The sequence below is a fragment of the Plecotus auritus genome (genome assembly GCF_963455305.1).
Source record: "Plecotus auritus genome assembly, chromosome: 7".
In the NCBI taxonomy this organism is placed as follows: Eukaryota; Metazoa; Chordata; class Mammalia; order Chiroptera; family Vespertilionidae; genus Plecotus; species Plecotus auritus.
The window spans coordinates 146,879,931-146,899,832 of record NC_137774.1 but is presented as its reverse complement, the minus strand read 5'-3'; the positions used below and the strand labels follow the sequence as shown (position 1 = coordinate 146,899,832).

Genomic DNA, 19,902 nt, shown 5'->3' with positions numbered 1-19,902 from the left:
TTCGGTGACCTGAAGGTGAGGTTTTGGAATTTCTAGTTTAAATAAAAACCTCAGGTGAATTTGATGTACCCAGCCAGGCGCCAATCTACACAAAATATAGCTTTAGGAACCACATACTAAAGGTGTGGATTCTCTCCTTCTTAAGTGCTGCTTGTAAGAGATCAGTCTCTGAGGTGACTGAGCTACATCATTATGTCAGAATGCAACAAAAAAAAATCACGAGTTAATATAATATCAGAGATAGGAAATCTGTTTCTTCCTTATTTAATGTTTCTTCACTAACAAACTGTTGACTAAAACAACGGGGCATAACATGTATTATTTTAATTGGCCTGTGCTGCTTTCCATGCCTACAACACACTGATTCTTGCTAATAAGATGCATTCTACACGCCCACTCATAGAGGGCACTGCTTTCTTGTTAGTTCATTCTGTTGCAGGCAGTTGTTAACAATAACAAACAAAAGAAACAAAAAATACCCCTACAATTTCATCAGTGAATTGATCCAAAGAATAGTTTTAAATATTAGAGTATATAGAAAAATCTCTGTAGCGCGAACTCCCATGAATCTGAGTGAGCTTTAACTTAGTATCATTTATCTAGCATCACTTGATCTATGATAGCTTCATTTTCACCACTACTAGCTAGTCCTTGAATTATTTTTATCTGAATAATGCAAAATGAGAAGTTTTTTTTCTCCCCAGAAAATGTTTTGATTGCATTCTCATATTTCTTTGCTTTAGATGTTTAAAAATCTTGACTTCACTTCCAAGATGTTGTGGTATATTTAAAAGGATGAAACAGTGCTTCACACGAGTATATCAAAGTTCATACCAGATACAAAGAGATGCTTTTATAAGATTAAGGTGCTCCACTACTAAGTGAAATATAACTTAAAAAACTAGTCTTAATACTGTGAACTGACCTCAATATTAAAATTTATACACATCAGAGGCTAAATGGAAATGCTGTTATGTTTATATTTGCAGGTGAACCTGTACTGCCATTTAAAACATTTTGCACATGTCTGTCTTGGCATATAAGCATTCATTTTATGTTGCTTGAACAAGTTAAAGGGCACTGAAGATTAAATGTAAGAAAGTAATAGGATTGGCCATAAGCTAGAAGACTTGGGGGTGGAGGGAGAAAAGAGGTTATTAGAACAATTTTAAAAACATCTCCTATACTACAGAACAAAAAATGGAGTCAAGATAAAATATTAACTGACACAGGGCACAAAGCACCACAAAGCAGCACAAATGGCTTTAAAAGCTTCTGTAAATCCTAGGGATCATCCCAAGACTCACAACCCCCTACGTTTCTTCAAATCATGTTATTCATTTCCTTTTCCCTTTCCACTTGCACAAGTGACAACAGCTACAAAATGCATCATGCCAAGGAAAGATGGTTAAAAGGGCCTGAAGAATATGAAGTGACAAGCAGTCGGCTCTAACTCTGGTCTTTCTCCAGCAGCACAAAGAGTGCTGTCTCTTGGTCTTGATTTTTAAGGTGGCAGTATAACATAGGATAGCCCCAAACCTATCACCAAGCAGCCAAGCTTCCAGAGGTAGCTACTTTGTGTGCAAGATAATTTGTTTACAGTACAGAAAAAAAGGTTAAAAATAATAACTGACTTTATTTCATAAGAAAGTGTGAAATAAATGGTGAAAAATATATAATAACTAGTAATACGACATACGAATGAGGCAAATCAGGCAGTAGGGAAATGAGAAAAATACAGGAAAAGAGAAGGGAAAAAAGAAATCACATATTCCTTTATTTCTGCTTATTGTCTTGAAAGGACAATGACCAATTAGGCTCAAATTGAGCAGCCTTTGTTCAAGTGCAGCCAGTTAAACTACAAAGAGTAAGAAAATACAAATCTCGAGTAAATATGCCTTTTTAGTGACGTGGCCACTGCCAATTTTGTTGTTGAAAATCCTACCCAGTACACACGAGATGGGAAGCCGAGTCTGGATAGTGCTCTTCCTATGCAAAGGCTGATTTTATACTGAAAATGAAAAGGAAGAATCAAATAGTTGAAGAGCGATGCGCCCCCAGGAACCCAGCTCCTGTTCCAGGATGGTTTTCTTTGTTTCAGACACTATAAATCATTTCCCTGAAGGCAACAAGCGGACATTGCTCTTGAACAGCGTGCCTGACAAGCAGCTTTCTCATTAGCTTTCAAAGACATCCTACCTGTGTCGTTCATCCCCTGCAAATGCATGAGTATAACCTTTCCATAGCCTTGACTTTTAATTTCCCCTTCAAAATAGGAATTTTATGAATTGTTTTGACAGGCCATGTAAGTCTCTCAACACAATTCATAAAACTTGTCTTCCCAAATTAGGATTGTAAACCAGTTCCATATTATGATACTAATGCCTACCTAAAACCTATGCTGAAGACAGCTAGGTAGCCATACCAGCCCTAATTAAAGTGCTAATATTTCACAAACTAACTAAAAAGTTACTGAGGAGTAGTACTACTTATTAACAAGTTTTTTAAAAAAATGAGAATTCTGACTAGAATTGCTCTTAACATACATAGAAAATAAGGACTAAAGTCATATTACCTTCCTACTTACTACAACTCCCCTCTTTAATCCCACCAGGCACAAAATAGGAATAACTTTAGTTAAGTAATAAGCATAGATTTTTTTGTCAGAGAAAGTCAAGTTCATGACCCTTAATATAGTTACATTCAGTTTGATGCACTCTATTTTATCATAAAAAAGAAAATAATGACCTAGAGGAAAGCCTAGAATAAATATACAGAATAAATTGTATTTGTTACAGTGATTAAGGGCAAATTAGTTCAAGTACAAAATTAGTTCAAAATTGAACTGAAAACAGTTTAAAAAGCAAAATTTTAGTTTTTTTTTAAAGTATGGAAGAAATGCTATGTAGATCCTGATTATTCCTTGCAGTGTTAAGAAATGGATCCTGATAACAGAAATCTGTGAAACAACAGGCAGGTTGACATAACTTTGAAGTACTCCCTATAGTCAACTGGATTTAGTCCCTAATCTCCAATAGAAATAGACCCTATGCTAAACCTGTTCCCTGACAAGTGATTATTTAGCAGTAATGTGGGGTATATTGCTTTAAAAATTTTATCATTGCACAATTAGTTCTCATAGTTTGAAAGTATTTCCTTATAACCTCGTGTTCCAGTAGGGTGCAACAGATCCTTCTGTTTCATTACTTGTGGGAAATGCACTTTGAATTATTTTCTGTATCTGCTCCATCTCTTGTTTTCTCTTTCACTCTTCAGCATAGGGTATTCTCAAGACTGTTCTAGATTTTTCATTTTTCTATATGAACTAGCTCGGTGAGCCAATTTACTTTCAGAATTTCAACTACACTAATGCCTCCCAAACATACATTTTAAACCCCAATTTCTAATCAAATCTTATCTCCTTAAATTTCAGTGGCTAGAAGAGAGACATCACATAATTTATAATATCATTACAGCAATAATATTATGCAATTAACCCAGAAATTTTTGAATGATGGTATGTACACAAATAATTATACCTAAAGCCTATAATTAATTAAGATGTAGAATACTATAGCCAAAGGCAAACCACTTCATGTAATCCATCAATGACATTTCCTTTCTATGTAAAATAGTCAAGAATTTCTATTTATTTTGCAAGAATGGCAATTTCTTGCTTGTTGCAGCTAAATGCTCAAAATACTCCTGCTTCAACAAAACAGCTCTTTACCAGGGCTTTTCAATGTCTAGATTTCCAGATCTTATGACTCCTGACAATATATCTGCATTTATTTCTATGTGCTTAAGAAATCTGTGAATCTGTCATCATCAGCACATCTAATCTGTCATCATCACTCTTCATTACCCTCAAGCAAATGGTCAGGCTGGAAGAAAGCTACAGACTATTTAGGATGCCCTACAGTGAACTGCTAGAGGAAAATGACCACGGAGATTTGCCAAATTTGTCAACATGTCAACATGTCACTCCGAGTGGGACAACAGGAGTCAGTACTGCTGAATAAAAAATGTAGCAATACAGCAATTATTCCTTTGACAGTTCCCATACAGAGCTTAGCTTGGAACTTATAGATAAAGCAGAACGTATTATGGATATTGTATTTACTCTTAATTCAATTTTTCCATACAAGTTGATCTTGACAAGAATTTTAAAGATAAGTAGTGAGGGGCAGATTCATTTATAATTTAAATCACAGTACATGTGTTATTACAAGTATAGATGATCTAGGGCAGCCGTGGGCAAACTACGGCCCGCGGGCCGGATCCGGCCCGTTCGGCTGTTCTATCCGGCCCGCAGAGCCGAAAGAGCGGAGGGTTCTCTTGCTCTCCCCTCCGCTCCTTTACTTTGAATTTATATTAGTTCACACAAACACTCCATCCATGCTTTTGTTCCGGCCCTCCGGTCCAGTTTAAGAACCCATTGTGGCCCTCGAGTCAAAAAGTTTGCCCACCCCTGACCTATTAGTATTGTGACCTAGGGTGACACAATACTAATATGAGGGATTCAATGTTATGTTCAATTTTTAAAATTCCTGCTTGTATTTTTATGTGTTGAGTTCATTATATGCCATTGCATACTTATTTATTTTAAGTTCAGTTATATTATATAATACTAGAGGCCCAGTGCACGAAATTCATGCATGGGGGTGTGTGTCCCTCAGCCCAGCCTACACCCTCTCCAATCTGAGACCCCTCAAAGGATGTCTGACTGCCCGTTTAGGACCGATCCTACTAGGATCGGTCCTAAACGGGCAGTCAGACATCCCTCTCAAAATCTAGGACTGCTGGCTCCCAACTGCTCGCCTGCCTGCCTTCCTGATTGCCCCTAACCACTTCTGCTGGCCATCCTGATCACCCCCTAACCACTCCCCTGCCAGCCTGATTGATGCCTAACTGCTCCCCTGCCAGCCTGTTTGCCCCTAACTGCCCTCCCCTGCAGGCCTGGTCACCCCTAACTGCCCTCCCCTGCAGGCCTGGTCACCCTTAACTGCCCTCCCCTGCAGGCCTGGTCCCCCCCAGATGCTCTCCCCCGCAGGCCTGGGTCCCCCCCAACTGCCCTTCCCTGCAGGCCCGGTCGCCCCCAACTTCCCTCCTCTGCTGGCCTGGTCACCCCTAACTGCCCTCCCCTGCAGGCTTGATCGCCCACAACTGCCCTCCCTTGCAGGCCTGGTCCCTCCCAACTGCCCTCCCCTGCTGGACATCTTGTGGTGGACATCTTGAGTCCACATGGGGGCAGCCATCTTTGACCACATGGGGCAGCCATCTTGTGTGTTGGAGTGATGGTCAATTTGCATATTACTCTTTTATTAGATAGGATAGAGGCCTGGTGCACAGGTGGGGGCTGGCTGGTTTGTTCTGAAGGGTGTCCCGGATCAGGGTGGGGGTTCCCTTAGGGTGTGGGGCAGCCTGGGCAAGGGGCCTGTGTTGGTTTGCAGGCTGGCCACGCCCCCTGGTGACCCAAGCGGAGGCCCTGGTATCTGAGATTTATTTATCTTCTATGATTGAAACTTTGTAGCCTTGAGCAGAGCAAAGCCTCCTGCTTGCTCTGTGGCCACAGCCATTTTTGTTGGGATTTATTTATCTTCTATAATTGAAACTTTGTAGCCTTGAGTGGAGGCCTGGGCCGGCCAGGGTGTGCGGAAAGCTTGGCTTCCTCAATTGCCAGGAAAACCCAAGCCTCCTGCTCGCTCTGTGGCCGCAGCCATCTTGGTTGGGTTAATTTGCATACTTGCTCCTGATTGGGTGGTGAGCATGGCTTGTGGGTGTAGCAGAGTGGTGGTTAATTTGCATATTACTCTTTTATTAGATAGGATCATTAACATGGCTTAAACCTTTTATTCTTGCTTAATTGCAACCAAACCTCCAAAATGTTAGAAGAAATTGAAGGGGTAGTCTAGAAAAGAATAAAATCATGATTAATGTGTCTACCAAATACCTCTAGTTCTCATCTTTCTGGGAACATCCTCTGCCCCTTTGATATCAGGCATAGGTATGTGATATACTTGGATCAATAGATTTGAGCAAAAGTAATATCTATCTCTTCTGGGTAAAGGCTTTAAGATCCTGTGTGTGAGTAACTAAATTCTATTTCTCTCTTAAGTAAGTGTGGGAGCCTGTGCTGAAATGGAGCATTAGTGACCCTGGATACCAGACTGACTGTGATGAGCAGAGCCTCCTTGCCAATCATCTTGAATATACAGAAAGGTAACAAATAAGCAGTTGCATTAAGCTATTAAGATTTTGGTCACTGCAGAATAACCTAGTTCATCCTGACTTTTACAATGTGTAACCAAAATAATAAAAATATGAATAACTAAAGCCATGAAGAGTTTTATGCAAAAACAATTACTAGTATGCCCAGTACTTAAGTTCAGAAATAAAAAGCAACTAAAGTTTGACTTAATTGCTATCTTCAGGTATAGAAACAGGGTTGTGTTTTCTTTTTCTCCCTACTAGAAAGGTGCTAACAATAATAATAATAATAAAAAAAAAACCAACTTCTATTTTATGAAAAGAAACTAACCTGGAGCAAGATAATTTGGGTTTGGAAATAAGAGAAAATAAACAAAATCCGTATGTCATAAAGCTGGAGGATGAAACTGAGGGAGGGTAAATGATGAAGGCTGTGTTTAGAAACATGCAACATCCAACCAAAAATTCATAAAGTTGAAAAACAAAACACCTCCAACCAAAAGATAAAACCTAATCTAATGTGACAGAAGCCAGAATATCGGTTACCTTAGGCAGTGGGGTGGGGGGTGACTGGAGGATGGCACCAAAGGCTTTTGAGAAACTTGATAATGTTCTATGTCTTGATCTGGATGATGGTTACATAAATATGTTCATTTTGTGGACATTCATTGGGCTCTATACTTACAAATAGGTACTTTTATGTATACTGGTATAGGATATACTTCAATAACATTTACTTTTTTAAAATGTTAACTGGGCCTGACTGGTGTGGTTCAGTGGTTGAGCATCAGCCTATGAACCAGGAGGTCATGATTCAATTCCCAGTCATGGCACATGCCTGGGTTGAAAGCTCCATGCCCCGTGGGGGGCGTGCAAGAGCCAGCCAATTAGTGATTCTCTCTCATCATTGATGCTTCTACTTCTCTCGTTTCCTCTCTGAAATAAATAAAAATACATTTAAAAAGTAAACATGCTAACTGATTATAACATTTTTAATCATTTAATGCCTGGTGAATGCCTGCAATACATCATTTGCAAAATGCAAGTATATGTAAATTTTCTCTGATCCTCAACCTCTGGCAATTTTGCCAAATTTATTTAAAATTAACCCATTGGAATTATTCTCCTCTGGCACTGTTATATAAGTACTAGTCTGAGATGGGATTGTCTTTGGCTGGCAAGTTCACAATCTTGTTTAAAGCATTGCCCATTTGGCATTGCATTTGCCTGGAATATGGTTTTGGGTTACATTCTTTATTTTTTTTTTTTTTGGAGAAACAATTGTAATAATCTGAATAAAGATTTATTAAAATTAAAAAAGAAGAAATTAAATCTGGGACCCTTCAGTCTGCAGGCCAATGCTCTATCCACTGAGCTAAACTGGGTAGGGCTTTATTACATTTTTTAAATCCAAACCCCCCCCCCCAATTCTGAAACCAATCTGGCTCCCCCCAACAATGTACAAAGATTCTAATTTCTCCACATCCTTTGCAACACTTTTTTTTTTTAAACCATCCTAATAGGTATAAAATAGTAGCTTATTGTCCTTTAATTTGCATTTTCCTGATTAGTGACATTAAACATCTTTTCATGTGCTTATTGGCTATTTGCATATCTTCTTTGGAGAGATGTTTATTCAAGTCTTTTACTCATTTTTAAATTAGGCTTTTTTGTTTGTTTTTGAGTTGTAATTACTCATACATTGTGGACACTAATCCCTTATCATATATATAATTTGCAAATATTTTCTTATATTCTATGGGTTGCTCTTTTGCTCTCTTGATAGTGTCCTTTGATGCACAAGATTTTAATTTTGATGTAGTCTGGTGTTGTTTTCTTTTTTTTTTTTAGGTAGTCCTATTTTTTTCTTCTGTTGCCTAGCCTTTGTTGACATATCCAAGCAATCATTGCCAAATTTAATGCCACAAAGCTTCCTTCTATCTTCAAAGAATTTTAGTGTTATATTTAGAACTTTGATCCATTTTGAGTTAAATTTTTCTATGGTGTAAGATAAGGGTCTAACTTCATTCTTTTATATGTGGATATCCAGTTTTTTCAGTACCATTTATTGAAAAGACCATTTTTTCCCCCATTGAATGGGAACCTTCTGAATGGGAGAAAATATTTGCAAATTACATATCTGATAAAGGACTAATATCCACAACGTATAAACAACTACAACTCAACAACAAAAACAACCTAATTCGAAAATGAGCAAAAATCATTTGACTATACATGTAAGGGTTTATTTCTGAGATCTCCAGTCTATTCTATTGGTCTATGTCTGTATTCCAGCATGTTGTTTTGCTTGCTGCACTAAGTTTTTTTTTTTTTAATTTAATAAATCTTTATTGTTCAGATTATTACATTTGTTTCTCCTTTTTCCCCCCATAGCTCCCCTCCACCCGGTTCCCACCCCACCCTTTGCCCTTACCTCCACCCACACTGTCCTCATCCATAGGTGTACGATTTTTGTCCAGTCTCTTCTTGCACCCTCCATTCCCCTTTCCCCCTGAGAATTATCAGTCCACTCCCTTTCTATGCCCCTGATTTTATTATATTCACCAGTTTATTCTGTTCCTCAAATTTTTAATTCAATTGATTTTTAGGTTCACTTGTTGATAGATATGTATTTGTTGTTCATAATTTTTCTCTTTACTTTTTTCTTCTTCCTCCTCTTAAAGAATACCTTTCAGCATTTCATATAATACTGGTTTGGTGGTGATGAACTCCTTTAGCTTTTTCTTATCTGTGAAGCTCTTTAACTGACCTTCCATTCTGAATAATAGCTTTGCTGGGTAGAGTAGTCTTGATTGTAGGTTCTTGCTGTTCATCACTTTGAATATTTCTTGCCACTCCCTTCTGGCCTGCATAGTTTCTGTTGAGAAATCAGCTGACAGTCGTATGGGTGCTCCCTTGTAGGTAATTAACTGTTTTTCTCTTGCTGCTTTTAATATTCTCTCTTTGTCTTTTGCCCTTGGCATTTTAATTATGATGTGTCTTGGTGTGGTCCTCTTTGGATTCCTTTTGTTTGGGGTTCTGTGTGCTTCCTGGACTTGTAAGTCTATTTCTTTCACCAGGTCGGGGAAGTTTTCTGTCATTATTTCTTCCAATAGGTTTTCAGTATCTTGCTCTCTCTCTTCTTCTGGCACCCCCATAATTCTGATGTTGGTACGCTTAAAGTTGTCCCAGAGGCTTCTTACACTATATTCAACTTTTTGAATTCTTTTTTCTTTTTTTTGCTTTTCCGGTTGAGTGTTTTTTGCTTCTTTGTATTTCAATTCTTTGACTTGATTCTTGCGTCCCTCTAGTTTGCTGTTGGGTCTCTGTATAATATTTTTTATTTCAGTCAGTGTATGTTTAATTTCTAGTTGGTCCTTTTCCATATCTTCGAGGGTCTCGTTGTATTTATCGGCCTTTTCTAGGATATTCTTGAAGAGCCTTATAACCGTGGTTTTGAATTCTATATCCAGTCGTTTGTTTTCCTCCATTTCTTTCGTTTGTGATCTGTTTCTTCGTCTCCCCATTTTTCACTGCTTTGCTGAGTTGGTAGAGTAGCTTTGTGTGCTAGGTTTCCTATATGGCCCAGGGAGTCGGCCTCTCCAGTTAACCTGAGGTGGACACTCTTGGTGCACCCCTTTGTGGGCTGTGTGCACAGTCTTGTTGTAGTTAAGTCTTGATTGTTGTTGGTATCACGGGGAGGAATTGACCTGCAGGCCAGTTGGCTGTGAGGATCAGCTGTGTCTATGCTCTTGGGTTACATTCTTTAGAAAACCACATTGCATGTAGTCAAATGTCCATCTCTCCCCACCCTATAACACAACTAAAATCAACTCAACATCAGTTTCATGATGGAAGAAAAGGAGATTTTATATAGAATCTGTGTAGCCTGTAATTAGAAAATAAACAACCTGCACTATATTTTAAATAAATAAAACTTTGAAATATTGCTTACAAATCTACACTATTTAATAGCATTAAAACATATAACAACAAATCCCTTTAGGTGGTAATTGAATTAAATCTCACAATAAGTTTCAACAATCTACAGACAAATATTCAGAGGTAACAGCAACATAAAAAAGAACAATAGTTGGCAAATGCAAACCAAGGAACACAAAAATTATACCATTATTAAGTTCAATAATTTGAATTTCTATTTACAGCTGATAGGAATATTTTAAGGCAGCCATAAAAACCACCCACAGAAATTAAAATGAAAATATGAATTCTGCTTTGGAAAAATAACTTGATAGTGATATAAAGATAAACATTTTAATAATTTGCTTATTTCACTGACAGAGCAGCAGTGGCTATTACACTGATTTTATTCTTAAATAGTAAAAGGGACATATTAATAATTAAAGGTATTAAGAAAGAAATTTGGCCCTATTTGGCTCAGTGGATATAGAGTCAGCCTGCAGACCAAAGTGTCCTGGCTTCTATTCTGGTCAAGGGCACATACCTCGGTTGCAGGCTCCTCCCTGACCCCGGCCTTGGTCAGGGCTCGTGCAAGAGGCAACCAATTGATGTGTTTTTTCTCACATTACTACTTCTCTGACTTTCTCTCTCTCTCTCTCTCTCTCTCTCTCTCTCTCTCTCTCTCTCTCTCTCTCAAAATCAATAGAAAAATATCATTGGGTGAGGATTAAAAAAAAAAAAAAAAGGAAAGAAATTTGTTCTCTTATATATCCAATAAAACAAATTAGTGAAGGCTACGTCTGTATATGATTTAATGAAATGAAAATAAATAGATGTAGTTAGGCTCAAGTAACAAACTCTTAGAAAACTTAAAATACTGGATTTAGAAGTTATAATATGGACATATCATATCTTATTCTCTTTTAGTAATTTTTGCCAGGGTGTTATCTAATCAGAAATGGTAACAATTTGGATAAGAATAGACCTGAAATTTAGAGCCACATTACTTTTTATAAAATTTATCTTTATTGTTGAAAGTTATACAAATGTACTCTTTTCCCCCCCATTGACACCTTCTAGCCCACCCCCTCACCCCACCCAGGTCTTCACCACACTATTGTTTGTCTCCATGGGTTATGCATATCCTAATAAAAAGCCTTATATGCTAAGTGTCCAGTTGTCCGTTCAACCAATCAAAGCGTAATATGCCACTTGCCTTGACGTACACTGACCACCAGGGGGCAGAGAGTCAACCGGTTGACCAATCACTATGATGTGCACTGACCACCGGGGGTCAGACACTCCGACCTGTTGGTTATCTTGCTGCTGGGGTCCAGCTGATTGGGACTGAGCAAAACAGGCCGGACATGCCCTGGAACCTTCCCATAGACCCTCCCTGGCTGGCCAACCTCCTGCGTCCCTCCCCAACCCTGATCGTGCACCAGTGGGGTCCCTTGGCCTGGATTGTGCCCACTTGCAATCTAGGACCCTTTGGGGGATGTCGGAGAGCTGGTTTTGGGCCGATCCCGCAGGCCAGGCCGAGGGACCCCACTGGTACACAAATTCGTGCACCAGGGCTCTTGTATTCATATAAGTTCTTTGGGTGGGAAGAGACATGTTACTTTTTTAAAGATAGATTAAAAACAAGGAAACTAAATTTGGAAGTAAAATTTCCAGAGGAAATGTTAAATTACTTAAAAGAACAACTTGTTTTTAAGAATTTCTTATGTATCTGTTTATATATCAAAAACTAGAGGCCGGTGCACAAATTCATGCACATTGAAAGGAAATTAATTAGAAGAAATATTTTAATATCGCTATTCACCATTCCTCTATAATAGAAGTGTCAACCAAATTCATGATCGACAATGACAGATGGAAATACACACGTGTGATTGGTGCCAGCGAGAACTTTATATATATAGATAAACTTGCTTAATTAGACCTGCTTTCTGATTTAGCTAAACTTTTTCCATTCCAGTGAAGCACCCCAACTTCTCTTTCAGGTAATTGTCAGCAACACAACAGTAAATATCAACATGAAGCAGATTATTATTGTAGATCACGCAGGGAGAACTAGGGGTAAAATATTTAACTTGCAGCAGTTTTTGATTATATTCTGCACAGTGAGAAGACATGAAGTCATTTTTAAGGTCCACCATTTCTTACTTCTTTTCAGTCAGGTTAAGTTTCTAAGCTTTTTAAATCTGTGTTTTCCAGCTAATGAAAAGAAAACAGAATTCCACCTACTCTCCTATCTACCTATTCCAGGACTTTTGTGAGGATCAAATGAGATGAGGCACAGGAAAATGCTTCACAGACATTTGGTTAAAGTGTAAAATGTTTCCACCTGGCTATAAAGCAAGTCATATTCCTGAGCAGAAGAAACTGCAAGGAGGCTAGTCACTAGGGAAAGGAAGCTGGGCATTGCTACGTGACATCATTACCCGGCACCCACAGCGACCGTTTCTGGTCTGGTCTGGGCTGTGGGCCTTGTTTTGTGCCATGGGGTTTCAGCAGCATTGGCTGCAATTTAGTGGGCTGTTGTCCAGGATGGAAGCAGGGCCTGTGTCCCACGTGGGGGAAGCTGAGTGTTGCTTTGTGGGTGCCAGGTCCATCATGCCATTTCTCTGTAAATGGCCCTTGTGTGTCACAGCAGCTCCTGTGGTGAGCATCTACCTCCTGGTGGTCAGTGTGTGTCATAGCAACTGGTCAGATGGTCGGACACTTAGCATATTAGTCTTTTATACATATAGATGGCTATGCTGAATACAAATCATTTCATCTTCTTATTAAATCAGGTACAGAAAGACTTATTTGTAAATACTTAATGAACAAACTGAACTACCAAACAAAATAGAGATAGCAGGCAGACAGCTCTGGGGCGGGTGTGTTAGCGGTGTGTTGGGGTAGTGGTGGAGGGAGTGAGCAAAAAAGAAAAAGAGAGAGAACTCATGGATATGGATATGGACAACAGTGTGGTGATTGCAGGGGTGGAGGATGGATGGAAGTGGAAGAGGGCATAAAGAGGATAAATGGTGAAGAATAAAATAAAATAAAAAACCTCTAAATTAGTTTACTAGATGTTCAAGATACTGTGGAAAACAGTTCAGCCATAACATATCACAGAGATTAAAAGTTAGTGTTTGTGTAATAATTTTAATTAAAATCTATGACAAAATTATATAATTCATTTCTGATTTTGAAAGATAATATAAAATAACAGAATTATTTACATGTATTATTTGAATAACTATAAATATTAAAAACTATCCATTTGATTCAATTAGTTGATTAGGTTTCTCCTGAACCATATTCAACTAGCAATGTAGTACTTTTCATATAACTGCTCATGTCAATAGATTTTTTATATTTTAATAAACAAATTACAACTGTAACACCTTAATATACATACCTTAAAATATAAGATTTATTGATGTACATCATTGTTTACTCAATCTAACCTTTGTAATTCTTTTTATTTATTTTATTTTTAAAAAAAATATATTTTATTGATTTTTATACAGAGAGGAAGGGAGAGGGATAGAGAGTTAGAAACATCGATGAGAGAGAAACATCGATCAGCTGCCTCCTGCACACCTCCCACTGAGGATGTGCCTGCAACCAAGGTACCTGCCCTTGACCAGAATCGAACCTGGGACCCTTGAGTCTGCAGGCCGACGCTCTATCCACTGAGCCAAACCGGTTTCGGCTGTAATTGTTTTTAATAGTATTGTTCTTGGCTGATGCACATGAAGCATCGCATGAAATGTCACACAAAAAAGAATTTAATTGTTAGAGTGACAAAAGTATTCAATCACAAGACATAATCATAGATTAGAGTCATCAAAGATTATTTGACCCCTAGCTGCATACTAGAATTACCTGGGAGCTTTCTAAAAATAGCGATGCTCAGGCCCTATTTTCAAAAATTCTGATTCAATTGGCCTGGACTTCCACATTTTTTCAGTATTCCCCAGGTGATTCTAAAGTACTGGTAAGGGCTGTATGAGCCATGCCACAACTCAGGCAGGTACTGCACTGACATCAGAGTCTACCCTTACCAGCCATGGTGAAGTCTAAACTATTCCAGATCAATACCCAACTACATTTTAGCCTAGTTCCTTTGAGCTGTCCTCAGAGGGCAGAGAGATGAAATAATACAAGTTTCCTATTTATAAACTCTTTCATCCTTGATAACATTTTCATTTTCATTTTTACCTTGCAGGTTATTTCAAACTGTGGACTCATGGGAAATGAGAAGGTTGTGAAATAAATGTCATGGGTTGTGACAAATTATTTTTCAATTACAGTTGACACTCAATATTATGTTACTTCCAGGTGTACAGCACAGCATAGTACTTAGACATTTATATAACTTATGAAGTAATCTCCCCAATAAGCCTAGTACCCACCTGGCACCTTACATGGTTATTGTAATATTATTGACTGTATTACCTATGCTGTATTTTATATCCCTTGACTAATTTTTAACTGCCAATTTGTACTTCTTAATCCCTTCACCTTTTTCACCCAGTCCCTCAACCCCCCATCCCATCTGGCAATCATCAGTTTGTTCTCTGTATCTATGAGTTTATTTCTGTTTTGATTGTACATTTATTTTGTTTATTTATTTATTTTTAGATTCTACATACAGGATGGGGCAAAACTAGCTTTACAGTTATTCATATGGAAAATAATATAATAATCTATATATATAAAAGCCTAAGTGACCAAACAACCGAATGACTGGTTGACTGATCACTATGACTCACACTGACCACCAGGGGGTAGATGCTCAATGCAGGAGCTGCCCACTGGTGGTCAGTGCGCTCCCACAGAGGGAGCGCTGCTCAGCTGACCTACAGACGCCAGATGCCAGGCTCATGGCTGGCAAGTGCAGCTGTGGAGGTACAAGCCTCTCTCTCCTCCATGGCAGCGCTACCTAGCAGCAGCAGGCACAGCAGGGCCAGGATGAGCGGGGGCAGCGTGGCACCTGGCCTGGGCTCAGGCTCCTCCCAGGCTGCCTGCCACTTTGCACACTATTACACCCCTTGGGGGATGTTGGACTGCCGGTTTCAGCCTGATCCCACATCCCCTTAGGAGTCCCAGATTGCAAGAGGATGCAGGCCAGGCTGAAGGACCCCACCAGTGCACGAATCTGTGCACCGGACCTCTAGTTAATAAATAATAACACAACAATAAACTCTTTTGCATATTCACAACTGTAAATCTACTTATGTGCCACCCTGTATAAATGAAATCATATGGTATTTTTCTTACTCTGCCTGACTTATTCTACTTAGCATAATACCCTCTAGGTCCATCCATGTTGTTGCAAATGGTAAGATTTAATTGTTTATATGGATAATATTCCACTGTACATATGTACCACATCTTCTTATCCAATTATCTCTCAATGAACATTTAGGTTGCTTCCACATCTTGGCTATTGTATACAAAATGTTCTTCTTTGTCCCTTGCTGTAGCCTTTGTTTAAAAGGTTGTGACAAATTTGAAAACCCTAAGATTAGACTCATCACATATAATAAGAGTAGGACTTTGCAAAACTTTTGTGTTAGTTAAGTTCACGTGTGTGTGTGTGTGTATACATATACTGGATGATAAAGTAAAATCTATTTCTGAACTAGACTGTTGAGCTGTCAGCTAACTGAAGTTGCTTGTCCTTCCTTTTTCCAATATCATAAAAGTCATAATCTTACATAATGTCATAAAAGAATTTATCCAGCCATAATTTTAAAGCAATGAACTTATAAAAATATCTTCTAATAGAATAACCATGGCATATATCTGGTAAATGCAGATTGTGTTAAGGAGGGTCATTAATGGGATAATTATTGCAAATTAATTTCTAATTTCCATTTCCTTTTTCTCTAAATATTTTACTGATGTGCTGTGGCAAATAAATTGGTCTTCCTACTCACAGAAGACGTTTTTGGAAGTTGTATTTTTAATTGTTTTTTTTTCAATACCCCCAATTTTTAACTTCATTAAAGGCCAAATTCTCCAATATTTTTTCATGAATATTTTAGTACTCAAAGACTTATGAGTTTTTTCACTAAAAAATTCAGTCATATTTAAAATTTTTCCAAGTTATTAAAATGGGTGGAAAAACTTATTATGAGAAAATGATATTTCTTTTGGCAATATTATTATCCAGGTACTCCCTTTACCTCTAAGATTGAATCTTATATTCAAAGAGAGATGCCCTCTTTTTCCTTATTAAGGCTAATCATTAACTAAGTGGGCAATCATCAGCAGTATAAACACTGAAACTGAACCAGTGTGGCAGAGTATCATAGTTTTTGTTTGAGTGACAACATAACTACATTTCATTAGGAAGGACACAATTTATTGGGGGTTGAGGACTGGCATCTCCTGTTTTTTTGTTTTTGTTTTTTTTTTTTAATATATTTTATTAATTTTTTACAGAGAGGAAGGAAGAGGGATAGATAGTCAGAAACATCGATGAGAGAGAAACATCGATCAGCCGCCTCCCGCACACCTCCTACTGGGGATGTGCCCGCAACCAAGTTACATGCCCTTGACCGGAATCGAACCTGGGACCCCTCAGTCCGCAGGCTGACGCTCTATCCACTGAGCCAAACTGGTTTTGGCAATCTCCTGGTTTTCACTTGGGCTTCTTCTTATGGGGAAATCTTGACTCACAGCTCTGCTGTATCCCCAAGTTAGGCTGTTCTTTCCAACCCCATCAACTACAAAGAATTCCAACTATACAAAATATCTCTGAAGAATATGATTGGCAGGTTCTTAGAAGGCAACTCAACTCTGGTTCTCCAGGGGCTTCCCACTTGCACACTCCAAGGCAAATGTATTTATCTTAATACCAGTACTAACTGGTGATTTAGTATTCAATAAGTAATATTTATGTTTTTATGCCAGCATGTAATGGTCTGTGGTTGACTAGAGCCAACAACTTAGCATATCTGTATTTTTCCACATTGGCGCTATAGATATCATATACAGGAAAATGATTTCCCTGTCTAATATTAAAGACTCTTTGACTATGGAGTTTTATACTATGAGAAAGTCTAGGGAATACTTGACTACTTGAGACTTTGTGGAGTCAGATCCCATTTTCTTATTGTCTACAACCCTATCATCACTCTAGAACAAATTAATGCTGTAGTTACACTGGTAATGCCTGTGCCCCTTCCTTAAACCCATCCTTAGTTAATGGCAGCCACAAATACAAGACACTATCCTCATTCCCATGATGGCAATTTTAATCCCTTACATTTCTGTGATGCAGTAATACTAGAAAGAACATAAGATCACAAGTTAGCAGATTACAGTTTAAGCCTCAGCTTAAATAGTTGCCTAGCTCTGGTGAAATCATTTAGCCATTTTCATTCACATTTCTCTCCTGTAAAATATAACAAGTCAGCTCTAAATTTCTCTGAGAGTTCTAAAATTTCATGATACTATGACTCATCAACCGCTGTTTGACAACCAGTAATATCTACCATGATGCATGAGACCAAGCTAGTAAACCGGTTAGTTAAGCAACCACCAAGGCAAACTCATATCTGGTTTTGATCTTGAAAAAATATTTGAAGAAACCTGAGTCTCCTACAGAAGCCTAGAGCCTGAGGATAATAGAAATAAGAGCAAATGATATTATGGCAATATTAGAGGCCTGATGTATGAAATTCGTGCAAGAGTAGGCCTTCCTTCCCCTGGCTGCCAGCACCGGCTTCCCTCTGGCACCCGGGACCTGGGCTTCCCTTGCAGCCCTAGCTTCGTCCTGAAGGACGTCTGGTCTAATTAGCATATTATGCTTTTATTATTATAGATCTGACTGTGTTTTTATAGTCACTAGCATAGTGCTTAGTTCATACACAGTAGTTACTTGTTATTGATTGATGGATAATGGATAAAAAAGATGATCTGGATTACCTATCAGTATTCAGAAAACTAAGGAATGACTATATAGTACATTTAATGATTTGTGCAATGTGCCAGCCATCTGGGCTTTATTTTCACTATATGCCATTGTTATTTATTAAAGAGTATGAATGATTAAGACACAGACATCTGGCCCTGCTTATATAACCACACTACAAGCTTTTAAAAAGATATACCCAGGAAATTAACATTTATATTTGGACATAAATGTCTGGCTTAAAATTTGTTTAAATCCCTAACAATGAGGTTTTACAAAAAACTTCTCTTTCCAAGAATGATGCCTGAAGCAAGATTTCTAACAAGCTTTGCAGGTGCATATTTTTAGATTTATTATATAGTTACATATATTTAATGTAGAGCTATATACAATTTTCCTGCAGAATCTTTTTTTTTTTCTAGAAGTGCCCTGAATGAAGATCAAGAAGGGAAACTTCTAAATGCTTTTATTTTTGCATAAGATCAGAGCCAACACTGTCAGAAAATGATGAATACTCAGCCATTCTTACTATTGTCAAAATAGTGCACATAGGGGGCATTCCCAGCTCCCTAACGTCAAATCATATCAAATTCAGGTAACTTGCTATGCCAGCTGCTTGCCTCTCTCGGGTTGTGAGAATCCAATTCTCTTTAAAATGCGGTTGCCATCTGAATTATATCAAAGCTACTTTGAAATATTGGAGGAGTTTGAGCTTTTTTGAATGCCTTTCACCACCCCACAGCAGCTAGCCTGTAGAAAACAATTAACTCTTTCCTATTCTCCTTGACTATGACCACTATCATGATATAAAATATTTCTGAACTCCGTATTTTGATTTAGAGTAGAGATAATCAGTGTCCTGTTAAAATTCACCTCATATATGTTCATAGATATGATTCAGTGGCAGACTCCGTAATGGATGTGCCACCTTTGGGATTCTGAAAACAGCGTTGCCTAGGGAACCATTTTATATGATTTGTTTGCTCACCCACGATTTATCTCCCATCTTCACCTTCCCCAGTCTTCCCTCTATGTCACTATAATAGACTTTCCATGGCTGCTCTTCAGAAATAGGAAAGTCTTCAAATATTTCAAATATCATCTTAATTATTTCTCCACTAACAGTTGTAAACTTTTCATCTTAGTTACTATAGATGTTTTTCTGTGCCATCTTAAATTAATTCTTTACAAATGAATAATAATAGCTAACGTAAATTACTTACCATGTACCCTACTCTATGCTTTATGCATATGTATTATTTCAGTTAAAAATCACAACTCCTTTAAGATATAGATATTATTATCCCCATTTTATTGGTGAAGAAATGTAGGCCCCTAGCTGTAAAATGACTTGCCCAGTGTTACACAGCTTGCAAGTAGTAGAGCTGCAGTTTAACCAAATAATGAGGTCAACATGTCCATGTTCTTAGTCATTAGTGTATATTGCTTCACCTTCTGCACATAGAAAGCACATAAAAGAAACGGTATATGAACCTTTAAAGAATTAAATCTCCAATGCCTCTGACACTTGCCTACAAACACTAGGTTATTATTACATGTTTATTGTAGTCAATACTTGACACAGGTGTTGTATTGGAGAATAAAATGAAAATAATAAAATCTTTGCTCCCTCCATTGAGAACTAATTTATTTTGCAAAAAATACACCTTCTTTTTTTATGTCTCTTTTTCCTATATAGGAGCTGTCTAATTCAGGAATGTTTAGAAGGGGAAATAAGATAATAGGGCTCATAAATCCACCATTGAAAAATCTAAAGATTATCTTTTTTTTGTCCCTGTGATCTAAATTAAAAGAAGAGAAACAAATAAAATCCTAGCCAATAT

The 19,902-nt window shown here is 37.9% G+C and overlaps 1 protein-coding gene across 1 annotated transcript in view; it reads right to left on the bottom strand.

The window, feature by feature from the left end:
• PDE4D (phosphodiesterase 4D) overlaps nt 1-19,902 on the bottom strand; it is a gene marked incomplete at its 5' end in the record, with an annotated part of 697,671 nt that overhangs the window by 414,978 nt on the left and 262,791 nt on the right. The window lies entirely within an intron of this gene.